This window comes from Coenobita brevimanus, chromosome 77 (genome assembly GCF_032717465.1).
Source record: "Coenobita brevimanus isolate Jiangsu-jjx chromosome 77, ASM3271746v2, whole genome shotgun sequence".
In the NCBI taxonomy this organism is placed as follows: domain Eukaryota; kingdom Metazoa; phylum Arthropoda; class Malacostraca; order Decapoda; family Coenobitidae; genus Coenobita; species Coenobita brevimanus.
In genome coordinates, this window is record NC_137030.1 from 7,957,855 (window position 1) to 7,972,076 (window position 14,222).

Genomic DNA, 14,222 nt, shown 5'->3' on the forward strand with positions numbered 1-14,222 from the left:
AGTAGTTGAGGAGGGAAGATCAGTGATCATTCCCTCAGCTTGGCAGGTCTGGTGGATGCTGCCAGAACTCCACTCTGGGGTGGTGGAAGGAGATCTGATGGATGCTCCCTCCACCTGGTAAGTCCAGTGGACGTTACCAAGGCTCCCTCCCAGGATACTGGAGGAAGGAAGTCCGGCGGATGTTCCTCCCACCCGGCAAGTCCGGTGGACGTTATTGGGGCACCACCCATCCCAGGGACAGCAGGAAGAGGACGTCCCGGCTCTTATGGCACGTGACACTAACGAGGTCCTGCTGCTGGGGGAAAGTTACAGCCGAGGGGTATCCGGTGGATGCTCCCTCTATGGCAGGTCCACTGGACGCTACCAAGGCTCTGCTCCCTTCCCTGGAACTACAAATGGGGGAAGTCCGATGGACATTCCTCCGACGGCAAGTCCGGTGGATGTTACCGTGCCCCTGCTCATGTAGGTGGGTGGAGGAAGAGGGAGATCCGATGGACGCTCCCTCTACAGTAGATATGGTGGACGCTACTGTGCCGCTGCTCCCCTTGGGGTACATAGGACTGGGAAGACCAGTGGTCGTTCCTCCTCTTCTAGTGGCAGGTCAAAGTGGACGCTACCACCAAGGGCCTGGGACTGTATGAAAACAAGTCCCACCCCGAGTTTGGTGAGTGTTGTCCTGGTCGGAGGGTAATGCACCTGGGCGATGCACTTCCCGCTGATCTGACTGGGTGGAAGAGGGGCATATGGTAGCTGGGGACGTGGGCGGGTGCGGCTCGGGGCCCCTGTGCACTTCCCCATGGCCTCCTCTTGTGGTGGGTGTTGCGCCCTTCCCGGGGTCTCTTCCTTGGGTGGGTATTCAGGTCTCTCTCTCTCTCTCTCTCTCTCTCTCTCCGTTTTTGTTTATCAGGTAATGATAGTAAAGAACAATGACACTGTTCAATGTGATGGATAATGGCAGGCCTCAAAGCCTGGAAGTAAGGTCTCCAGATATTTGATGATGATGAGGTAGGGATGTATACAGCCACCACAGTAATATCCAACTTTAAGTTGAAACCCATTTTATGCCAAATGACATCACACTGTGTTGAAGGTGGTAAGAAAAAGGTTTATGTAAAGCACAACAGACAAATCGACAGAACAATCAGTTAAAAAGTTATACCCAGTTTCATGATAACAATTATCGAAATTCACTTATACGATAACTGTTGGGGAAGTGGACTTTCTGACCACCACCAAGTGGTGGTCAGAATCAAGGTCCAAGTAAAATGGAGAAATAGAAGAAGGGAGGGACGGGAGGAAGGAGTAGATGTAAGGAGAGTGGAAAGGTTACAAGAGGATAAGAAAAAAGCAAAATATAAGAGAGAAGTGGAGGAACGATTGGGTAAATATGAACTGGAGCAAATGGGGGACGTGGAAGGTGTGTGCAAGATATTCACAGAAGAAATGTGTGCAGCATGTGAGGTGGTGTGTGGGGTGACGAGAAGACGAAAGGGGGTGCAAGGAACAGCATGGTGGAATGAATAGGTAAGACAGGCTGTGGCACAAAAGAAGAAAGCATATAATGAATGGATGAGAAATAGGGGTGTTGAAGAATTTGAGAGACGAAAGAGAGATTTATCTGTATATAGAAAGGAAGAGAGAGGTGAAAAGATTAGTAAAAGAGAGTCAAAAGAGAGTGGATGAGGAATTTGGAAGGAATTTGAGTGCAAAGTGGAGGGAATGTAACAAAGAGGTGAAGAGAGTCAGACAGAGAGGCAATGAAGTTAGCAGGGGAGTGAAAGATAAAAATGGTAGATTACTAGTAGAGAAGGGAGAAAAAGTGAGCAGATGGAGAGAACACTTTAAGGAATTGTTGAACATAGAGAATGAAAGTAATGAGAGTAACCTATAAGTGGCTGGGGAATGGCTGGGAGAAGGAGGGAGGTGAGAAGATAGGAAGAGATCAGTAGGATGGAAGTAGTGGAAGCAATGAAGAGCGTCAAAAAGGGGAAAGCCCCAGGAATTGATGGGAGTGTGGTGAAATGCTGAAGCATGGGGGATAGATAGTAGTAGAATGGATGTGGAAGATGTGCAGCTTGGCCTGGGAGGAAGGTAGAGGCCCGGATGATTGGAAGTCAGGTATAATTATTATTCCCTTGTACAAAGGGAAAGTAGAAAAAGAAATGTGTGATAATCATAGGGGCATTTGTCTTCTTAGTGTAATAGGAAAAAGTATACGGTACGATACTTATTAACAGAGTTACCGGTAGGAAAATAACAGAGGAATTAGTTGGAGAAGAACAGGGAGGCTTTAGGAAAGAAAGAGGTTGTGTAGATCAGATATTCATTCTTAGATCTTTAATGGAAAAGTTTCTAGAGAAGGGAAAGAAGTTGTATGCGGCCTTCATGGATTTGGAGAAAGCATATGACAGGGTGGATAGACAAGGATTGTGGAAAGTATTAAGAATATATGGAGTAGATGAGAAGTTGTTGAATGCTGTGAAGAGTATGTATGAGGGTGCTAAGGCTGCAGTGCGTGTGGATAGTGAACTGAGTGAGTTTTTCTATTTGAAGGTTGGGTTGAAACAGGGATGTGTCATGTCTCCATGATTGTTCAATCTGTATATGGATGGGTTTATAAAAGAGATACAAGGTAGGGCAGTGGATGTTGGAGTGGCCCAATGAGAGAGGACAGTGTTTGGTAACTCCCTGTACTGTTGTTTACAGATGATACTCTGTTGTGAGGTGAAGACGAAGGGGAGCTGCAAGGCTTGGTGGATGAGTTTGGGAGAGTATGTAAGGAACGGAATTTAAAGGTGAATGTAGGGAAGAGTAAAGTTATCGTCTTCGAGAGGGGTGAAGTCAGTGAATGTACAGCGAGGTTGGATGATGAGGAAATGGAAAATGTGAGTACGTTTAAGTACCTGGGTAGTGTGATGAGTAAGGATGGAAGTTTGGAGGGTGAAGTGCTTGAAAGGGTACAACGAGAAAGAAAGGTTGCTGGTTCCTTGAAGGCAGTCATAAGAAACAGGGAAGTGAGCATGGAAGTGAAAAAGTTACTACATGACAGTATTGTGATACCAACTCTGACGTATGGAAATGAAGCTTGGACGTTATTGGAGGGACACAAATCAAGAATGAGAGCAGTGGAAATGGGTTATTTGAGAGGAGCCTGTGGAGTCACATGGAGAGACAGACTGACAAATGAGGATGTGAAGGTGCGTTGTGGTGTGGATGTGGATGTGATAGGAAGCATTAGGAGAAACACGCTGAGGTGTTTAGCCATGTGGAGAGGATGGAGAGTGAGAGACTGACGGGGAGAGTGTATGTGAGTGAGGTGGAGGGGGAGAAAGGGAGGGGAAGGCCGAGGATGAGATGGAGGGATGGAATGGAGAGGTATATGAGGGGGGTGTGAACAGGGAGCAGGGCAGTGAAATGGCAGGGGACAGGGTGACGTGGAGTCGATTTGTTTGTGGCCACCCCGTATAAGGGATTAAGGTGTCTGGCAATAGATAGATAGATAACTGTAATGGCTGCTTACGACAGTCCCATGTGGACATGGTCCTCTGCACAGGGTCAGGCTGCCTCTTTCGCGCCATCTCTTTGAAGAAATCATCTCGCTCGTCCACACACTCACATGTCCCGCACCTATGATGATCTTCCTTTTGTTCCCTGAGTTACCAAACCTTCTTGCATGTGCAAGGTCATCAAAACACCGTCGCTGTCTCCGAATAACTGTGCAAGTGTGCAACGAATAGTGCTGTGTGCAAAAATTAATCGAGATAACTTTTTGTGTGTGAAATAACTGCCACTCGTGACTTTAGAAATCATGCCTGGTGTTAGCTCCAGTGGAATGTGTGGTGCACCTGATGCTGCCGAGGGCAAGGCTAAAAGGATAGGTCATAACCTTTCCCTTGATGTAAAACTGGATATTGTTAAGTGGTATAAAGAGAGGCTGGGGGTAAGCATGATCACTGAGGCCCTAAAGCTGCCCCAGTCCACAGACTCGGCGATAGTAAAGAAATCTGATGCTGTCATAGCAGTGTCACAGAACATGCCTACCCTGAATGCTAAACGCCTCATAATGGAGGGGCTGGGGCACCTCCTAGCGCCATGAATTAATGAACTTATCAGCCCCTGCATCGTACAGTAATTTTATTAATTTTGCACCAAGGCTCTGGATCTCTGGAAGAATCTCATTGACAAGAAAGGAATGGAAACCAAGGAGGAGTCCAAGGCAAGCACAGGGTGGTTAAGTAGTTTAAGGCCTGTGCTGACCTTAGACATGTGACCATGTAGGCTATAGGGATTAGGGAGGCTCCTAGTGCTGACCACGTGGCAACTGAGGCCTTTCCTGCCAAGCTGAAGACATTCATAGGGGAAAAGGGATACACTTCAGAAGGCAGCCGAGGATTGCCTCACCTTCCTCCTTGGTGCAAATGCAGTGGGGGACCTCAACCTCAAACCCCTCCTTGTTTATCACTGGGAGAACCCCCAGGGTACCTGAAGAAGAGCCTTCGGGTTATTTGGAAGATTAACCCCAGAGCTTGGCTTACATCCTCACTTTGCCGCTCTTATATGGCAGGATGCCTGTACCCTCACCTGCGTGACTATGCCATCTGGAGCAGTCTGGCAAACCATTTCCTCCTCCAGGTGGACAACGCCCTGATTCCACCCTGATGGTATGGAGGACTGGGTGGATAATATCAAAATAGTGTACCTGCCTCCCCCCCTCAACACAATCATCATTGCTCCAGCCCATGGACCAAGGCATCATCGCCACTTTCAAGGCCCACAACCTCCACTGCATCATGGAACAAAGAGTCATGGTCAGTGACTCGGAGGAGAGTAACACAGTGCAGCATTTCTGACAAAATATATCAAGAACGCCATCGACAACAATGTCGTGGTGTGGCAGGAAATGCAGCTAAGCACACGAATGCCGTCTGGCAAAAAGTACGGCCAGACTGTGTACACTCTTTCACGGAGTTGCTGCTGAGAAATCCTCGGCCTCTTGCACGAGGTAGGGTTTGAGTAGGTCAACGAAGCAGATGTTCAAGAGGTCCTGGATGGCCACACACTGGCACACTAAGCGACTCTCAACAGAGTTCGTTGAACTAAGGGAAGGGTGGCGGGAACAGGGGAAGGTGCCAAGGACAGCAGGGAGGAGGAACCCCTTCATGTTCCTGACATGAAAACCTTGGAGGAGTTCCTAGCAAAGATGGATGAGGCAATTTCATATATCTGAAACAAGAACCCGAACCTGGCAAGAAGTGACATGGCGAAATATGGCACACAGCGACACTTGAGACTGCACAGGGAGCTCCTTCCAACTAGAGGCTGCATGACAGACTACCATCACCTTCTTCCTCTTTGCCAGCAGCACTGCAGAAGAGCTAAAGCCATCAACGAATAGGGTGCAAACACTACGTTCTGTCTCACCTGCCTTCATCATGTCTGTCTCCTGTTTTGCATTCATCATCATGCACCAGGCTCATCCCTACGCTTCCCCGGATGCAGCACCACCAGGCTCTCCCTTGGCCTCACTGCATTGCTCTCCCTCAACCTCACCACTTCACTTTCCCCATCTCTCTTCATCTTCTCCTGAGGACCTGGAGTGATCGTCTAGGCCAAGGACTGACAACCTCCGGCCCGTGAAGGTCTAGCGTCTGGCCTGCCAACCTGCTTGGCATAAGCATAGCAATGCGGCCCACAAAACCCCAGCCAAAACAAATTAAATTCTGACAAATAACATCTGCCAGCCACATGCAGCCAGCAGATGCTATTTGGCAACTCGGCACTCCCCTCAGCTCACACAATACAATCTTTTCGCCATCCTACCAGATGCCAATGTCCGTAGGACTTCTGCATTGAAAGGAGGTATGTGTCACTCCTAAGGCAGGTACAGACTTGTTGCGTATCCATGTATGTATGTAGCACTTTTCAAATTCATAGATATTTTGAGATCTTAACCCACAAGCTCAAACACGTTCCACCCTTTCAAGTGTGGAAGTCTGTATCCTGATATAGATTTAATTTGCATGTTTTCCATTAACATTCTTGTATGTAGTCATTTTTGTGTTCTCATTTGTCACTCCGGCCTGCAGGCTGCTCCCGAAAGTTTCGTCTGGCCCTCGCTCTGAAAAGGTTGGCCACCCCTGTTCTAGGCCCTCCAGCTGTTCCCCAGCCTGGAGGGGGGGGGACTCTTGGTGATGATCAGGATCAGCCTAGGACATTTTTGGTGGGTGGCAGCTTTTTTTTTTTTTAATAGGTTTTATGGTCATAAGCAACTTTTCTATCAACCTCGATATATGAAACATCAATATGCAGTGGGTTTTCACTTGTTGTAACCTTATCATTCAATGAGGCATTACACTATATAATATATATACAGGGGGCTCGCACAGTGCGCAAGAGATTGGGCGGTCCTGGTCCTCGTGCAGTGTGAAATCGCTCACTGGGAATACATAATCTTATGGGAAAAATAACATTTGAGCAGTACCCCCTCATACCTGGACTTTTTGGTCCTTAGAGACATAATAAAGGTCAAGTTTTTCAGACATTGTACTACAGATATAGCTACAGTAACAAAAATATAGGCAGTCACCTTAACAACAGTAGACAATTGGCCTGATGGACTTAAATAACGGGGGTTCCGAGGCGTGGCAACACACTTAGAGTGCTCCTGCTGCCACCCAGGCCGCACCACGCTTGTTTAACAGATGTATTATTCCAGGCTTTGATGAAGAAATTTACGGCCTGTCTAATGTTACATTTCTTCCAGAATGCAGCAACAGTGATCATGGCGGGGGTTTAGGTATGCCAGGTGGAGTAGGTGAGTCAGGTGGGGCTGTGGAGGTGGAGGGGGAGGCAGCTGGTGAGTCAGGTGGGGCAGTGGAGGAGGAGGGGACGGCGGTGGGCAAGTCAGGGGAGGTGATGAGGGGTGGATCTTCCCTCTCCTCCACGCTACTGCTCATGCTTGTCTGTTTCATTCCTCATCTTGTTATGGATGTATTGGCAGTATAACAACTTTGTATTAGCAAAATAGCTGTCATTATTATAGAAACTGGGTATCTATTCTAACTTACTGTTATTGTCGAAAACGTTATTGTCGAAGTTGTCATTGGCGAGATCTTACTGTAGACTCCTCTTGAGCATCTTCTCCACGAGCCTCTAGGTCACTATTGGTGCGTTGTGTGGGGGTGGGGGTCGCGTTCTAATGGAAAATGGCGTTTCTGAGCCACTCCTTGCCTCTACCTTGCATTCTGTGAGGTAAACTCGCGCATTCAAGGTTTTTGGTTATGATTTTTGGTCACTCGTGCACTCATATATATAACGTAGCATAAATTGTAAAATGCAGTACAGTGCCACAGAGGGCGACCTAACACCCCCAGAAAGAACCCACAGAGGAGCACCGACAGCACGCCGGGACTCAGGGCAACAACGACATAAGTCTGCCCGGGTCGTGCACCCCTATGACCCGGAGCTCGCTCGCCACCACCACAGCAGGAATACAAGACTACCTTCCAGGCGAGCCGTCCCCAACCAACATCAGCGTGGAGATGTTACTCCAGCTCCAGTCAGCACCCCTGAGACGGCCAGTAGCTGCTCAACTCTCCTACAGGAGACGGCCTGCAGCCGCTCTGGAGGAAAACAGGAGACGGCCTGTAGCCACTCTGAAGGTGCCCCTAACAAGACGGCCTGCAGCCACTCTGGAGGAAAACAGGAGACAGCCTGTAGCCGCTCTGAAGGTGCCCCTAACGAGACGGCCTGTAGCCGCTCAACCCTCCTGCAGGAGATGGCCTGTAGCCGCTCCCGAGGGAATCAGGAGACGGCCTGTGGCCACCCCCACCTTCGTCAGGAGACAGCCTGTAACTGTTCTGAAGGTGCCCCTCGAGAGATGGCCTGTAGATGCTCAACCCTCCTGCAGGAGACGGCCTGTAGCCATTCCGAAGGTGCCCCTGAATTGGCCTGTAGCCGCTCCTCTCCCCAGGCCATGGCCAGTAGCCGGGCCTTTGTATCGGTACACGGCTAGCACTAAATATCGTGCCACCGCTAGCACCAATAAAATGTATCGTCGCACTGCTGGCCACCAATTTAATGTAGCCTTTATGGAGTAGCAGTTGACTACATATTAAGTGTTCTGCTGTGTAGTATAACTAGACCACCGTGTTGGATCGACGACACTATCTGTAGTACACGTCAGCTACTCGCCGTCACTGCCCGACACTTCCCACCATAGGTCCTCTGCCACGAGAAGGTGGAAGCTGGTCTGTTATTAAGTGGTAGCGTAAGGTGATAGAAATGAGCAGATTAAATCTCTCTTTATTGGGTACAGAATAATATAACTGCGACCCGAGAGATATGTAGGAGCGACACCACCTCCCTTTATAACTGTAAAGCGATCTCTCTCTGACGCTGTACACTCACCGAGCCGCACAAGGGCGCGGTGCTTAGGTCAGCTAAAAAGTGAGGTGCCGAGCATTACATATACTCTGGGCTTATGCAAAAAGTAGAGATAAATGACAACTCTACTAGCACATTATACACCTCTATAAAATGGTATTAAGTACATTCACATATACCAACATAATAAATGGTTCCCCAGGACTTTACACTTACGCACTTATTCAGATGTCTTTTCACTTCTCCTAACCTTCTTTTTATAATTGAAACAGGGTGGCCCTTGTGGTCTGCCATCCACCTCCTTCCTATACCACAGCTAACAGCGAAATGATATTTGGTTGTTCATCATTCACACTTCATTACACACTGTTAATTATGACTAAACAGTTTTAAAAATTATGTAAAATGTGTGATACTACAACTTCTTATGGAAAAAGATGTTGACACCAGAACATCGCTCGGCCACACCATAGACGTCCTCGTCGACATTGTTGTCCTAACTACCGTGTAGCCTAACCACAGTGTAGGGTAGCTAACTAGTCAGGAACATCCACTTGCAATCCGTGGTATCAGTGGGTTCCTTAACTGGCGCCTTAAATAGTAGCCTAAACCACAAACACAGGACAAGACCACAATAGTAGAAGACCAACGCCAGGACCAATAGGAACGAGAAAGTTATGAAGGAAGATAGGACAGTACATAAGGCTCTAAATCAGTCCTGTCCAGGTGGGAGAGGAAGGTAAGCTCCTTTAATACATGAGACAGCCTGTTCACATTCAAGGAAGTAACATTGAATGAAGGTAAAAAGGGTCGTAACTGGGATGAGAAGTTCACTGTCAAAGCTAGATGATGCTTGCTAGGCAGAACTGCTATCTATTTACTGTGTAACTCACAAAAATCAGGTGCAACATAGTACCCCTTTACTGTAAGGAATTGATTCCGCGAGGCACAAATCACAGTTACATCCTCTGTCTCAGGAAAATAAAAGTACTGTTTCGCATGAGTATGGCATGGAAAACTGACTTCAACTGAATGGGTTGGAAGGTGCAACGTTGCAGAGCAGAGGAAGTATTTGTGTCCGACAAGGCCCTCTTACACTCCTCTACCTTTAATGGTACGAAGACAAAATGGAAAGCAGGACATACATGGAGATCAAGAAATGAGGTCTTACACTTCTCAAATTCATCCACAGTCGTTTCTGCTACATATTTCTTGTCGTCTGAGACAACTAGCACCTCTGGACCCTCTTCAATAACAACAAGTGTATTATTAGCAGTAGCAAAAGGGAAGGAAATGAACCGCCATGCCTGGTATATTACAGCATTCCTCATAGGTACTCAAAGAGTGGCATAAGTCCATGCTTCCACATAGCTATATAGCTATATTAGTAGACAGCAATAAAGCATTAACCCTGTTCAAACCTGCATCGATTAAGCCGTCCACCATATTGGCTGCATGCTTCTCCAAAGCAGTGGTTGACTCGTCGAGAGCATGTAAGTACTCAGCAAATAACACCAAGTTAGCAAGGGTTAGTAGATTAATTTAGATATTGTTCACAAGCTCTACTAGATGGTTGGTAGTCCTATCTCGTTAGCTTTGTTAGTGAACTCATCTAACTGTTTATACCCATGCATGATTAATCTATTATCGGCTTTAGCGGCCAGTGTCAAGTCATGCATCTGTCTACCCAATTGCACTACATCCTTATCTAATGCCATACCAAAGAGTTATCCACGTCTTCTCTTAGTACGTGCATGGACATGCTTGGAAAGATCAGAGTGTACGTTAGGTAAAGCTACATGCAAGTTAGTGAGCCTGTCGGTGAGCCTGTCTATATGCCTAGTCTGAAGCTCAACAAAGCTTCAGTGTCAGAGTTTGTCAATCGTGGGTTTCGATTAAACATCTTTCCCACTTCCAATAGTTGCTGTCTGAGATTCGACAAGCCCTTGGAGACCTCCTTGACAATATCTGGCGTTTGGAGATAGCCTTCCATTGGATAGTAGACGCATACTGCATCTTCCACTGCCACGACTTCTCCAAGTGGGCTCTTCAGTGCTCCTGGCATTAACGCAGTCGTGTCCATGTCCGATGTCGTTCCATAGGTCCACCCCAAGCAACGCACGAGGAGTTTGAGCCACAGCCACATTTTTTTCTGCAAGAGTAGATACTCCCTTAATCACTCTTGTTGTGGGATCGTAGCTTGCTGCGATACTCTTCGGTTAGGGACAGGTACGGATGACGACATAGACTGCGACGAAGACAGAGGGCACAACACATCAGACGATAGGCCTAGCTCTTGACTTACTAGTTTGATCCTATCAGCATGTACTGCCTCCTGAGTTCCATTAGCTTCATCCTTTATTCTAAAAGTATTTCCACGTACTCGTTCCACAACGGTATATGGTCCGCGGAACTTAGGTCTGAGCTTGGAAATTCTCTCAGGGTTGTGGATTATGACCTTCTGGCCTGCCTGTAACGTCTTTTCTTGACTACCTTTGTGTTGTTTCGCCATCATCTCCGCTCTTAAGGCTTTTAATCTTTTCCGTACTTCACTGTGTATAAATTGGAATTTCAACAACTGTACCTTTGCGTAGTCTTCTTCGTTGTCTACTGGAGTAGGAGGTCCAGCCAACAAATCGTAGGGTAACACTTTCTCTTCTCCAATAAAGGATATAATGAGGAGACTTCCCAGTTGATGAATTTTCTGAGGAGTTGATGGTCGCCGCTACGTGGTAACCAGTCTTCCCAGTTATCCTCCTGATATGAGGTTACTGGTCTCAAGACTTCCAGTATCTTCCTGTTTGTTCTCTCCACTAGGCCATTGCTCTTAGGACTGTAAGGCGTTACAAAAACTTGCTTTACTCCATACATACGATAGATTTCTTGTACAACCTGGTTACGAAATTCACTGCCATTATGCTGAGCAATACCTTAGGTGTAGAGTATGGACAAATCACTGAAGTCACAAAAGCGTGCGCCACCTCCTCTGAAGTTTTCGTCTGTAAAGGTGCTAAAACAGTGAATCGTGAGAAATGGTCCACTGCCACCAGTACATAACTTGAACCTTGACGACTTCTCGGCAACGCAAAGAGATCAATGGAGACTGTATCCCAGGGTTTTTCCGGTAGAGGATACTCTAAGATGGGAGTCGGAAGTCCCGTCGTTCCTCGTATTTCCGCGCATTTGACGCATTGACTGACGTGGGCTTCTATGTCCTTCCTCATGGTCGGCCAATAGTATTTCTTTCTCGCCTCACGTATGCATCTATCGCGACCGGGATGACCCGCTTGAGGTACTTCATGAACTAACTGTAGCACGGCTTGCTGTAAGGTAGCAGGAACAACCAACTGAATGCAGTGTCCTTCCCTGGAGGTTGCTTATACAAAAGACCCTGTTGAAGATGGAAGTGAGTCATATAGATGACTTGAAACCACATCGCATCATTACGTTGTTCCGCTTTTACCGTGTCTGAGGAATACTCAGCAAGAGCAACATCCTCGGCTATGGTAGCAGCAATTTCTACTCAACGCGTCGGCTACACATTTTGACGGCCTGATAAATATCTGACCTCTGGATCAAACTCCATTACCTTGCCAAACCAACGCGCAACCTTACCGTGCAAGTTTTTTTCCTTTAAACAAGTCGCGTATGGGTGCATGGTCAGTTAAACAATTATCCGGTAGCCAAAATATCCCGGAAATGTCCTAACGCCCACACGACTGCTAATGTCTCCAAATGTGTCGTCGAATAGTTCTTCTCTGGGTGTCTTAATGCCCTACTAGTATACGCTATGGTATGTGTCTTACCTTGCTCATCCTTCTGCTGTAACACCGCTCCCAGACCCAGACCTGAGGCGTCCGTGCACAGACAGAAAGGGTGAGTATAATCAGGAAACGCTAATATGGGTGTTTCTGACATGGCTTGCTTGAGCTCGTTGAAGCTTTTCTCTTCCGAGGATCTCCATTTCCATGCAGCGTCCTTCTTAAGTAGCGTTGTTAAAGGTGATGCTATGATGGCATACCTGTGGACAAAACTCCTATAAAAGCCAGTGAGGCCTAGGACGATCTTATCTGATCCTCGTTCTGTGGTGTAGGAAAATAGGTCATCTAGATACGCTAAGACGTCTTGCCCTAACATCTCGCCAAACAATTGGTTTATCATCCGCTGAAATGTTAAAGAGCATTACTCAGTCCAAAAGGCATCCGGAGAAATTCAAAGTGCCCACGGTGAGTGCTAAAAGCAGTAATGGGACGCGACTCTTCGGTCAGCTCCACCTGCCAATACCCTGACGCTAGATCCAGACAAGTAAACACAGTATTTCCCTCACCTAATGATTGAAGTAAGTCTCGCAGATGCGGAATCGGGTAACGATCCGGTACTGTTTGTTCACTTGCTGAAAATCCACAACAGGTCTCACACCACCGTCCTTCTCAGGCACTAGAAAGAGTGGTGCATTCCACTGCTTCCCTTTGGCTGTGCGGTAGACGGTATGCGGGCACATAAACTGGATTTGTACCAGGGCACAACCAATATATGCTTCACCCTATCCGTCCTACCCAGCGCTTCTCCTGGAAGTGTTACTACGTCGGAAAATTCTCTAAGGAGGGCTAGGAGTCGTGTTTTATGGTCTACATTATCCGTGACCTTCACGTATTGCTCCAGCTGTTTTTCCTTAGCCAGACGTACGGGTTCCGACTGAGTCGTTGCTTGAGATGTAACTACAGGAGAGATCACCGGCACGTCGTCGACTTCCTTTATGGGGGCACCATAGCACATCAAGTCGCCTATATAACAACCATCTCTGAGCTTAACTGCGCCACCACTCATATTTGCGATGAAGAGGGGCGTCTTCTGGTCTTGGCCAATGCTAGTCAGAGTCGATTCCAGCGACAATGCCTTATGTTTTACAGTCTCAGTTAAGCATGCTACATCAGTTCCCACCGACACGTCAGGTACGCGGACAGGAATTTTACAGACAGTTCGACTGGGTAAGTGGTGATTACCACTCACTATAGCCCTGACTTTCTTCCAGTCCATATCTTCCGCTTCGTGTGCATCCGGGGACTCCCTTGACGCTTCACTTGTCGGGGTCACAACTGGTTGGATGGCTCCTGATTGGATGCCAGTTCCAGTTTGTGTCGCTGAGGGATTAAGGCCTACAAACTCTTTCCCATTAAAGGAAATGGAATGTCTTTGAGGGTGTATTACTATATCATACTCCTCCATGGTTTCAAAGCCTAACAGCCCATCAGCTGGCAGAGGAAAATCCTCAACCACATAACGTAGCACGTAACACAGGAGATCGTTTATCTGCCCTCAATGTCAACGGCACCTGGCTTACTTCATTCTTCTCCCTGTCACACCTGTCAACCTTACATCAGGTGGTGATAATGTCCAGTTTGTTAGAGGCAATTCACCTTTAAGTCTTTCCAGCGCTTTACCAGAAATAATGTTTGTACATGCCCCTGTATCTACGATCAGGGATACTTGGCCTTTCCCTATGATCCAAGGAATAGATAATAAGTCCACCTTAGTAATAGGTGCCACACACGCATCGGTGGATTGTACTATTTTAATTACTTTTGCGTGCGGCCCTGAGCTTCCCCCGAACTAGCTGGGTTCCCTAGTTTCTTCCTCTTTTCAATGACAAAGGGGCAGCAGTCCGTTTCATGAGGACAATGCCCATGTATGACACACCATCTTTTCACCTCTGGCTTAACAGCCTTGGTCCTTTGCTGTGGAGAACTAGTAGCTGTATCTCTCCAGCCTGAAGTTTGCAAGGCTTTGCTAGCTTCTGCATAGCATATGCCTGCCTTCGCCAAAGCCTGACTTTCAGT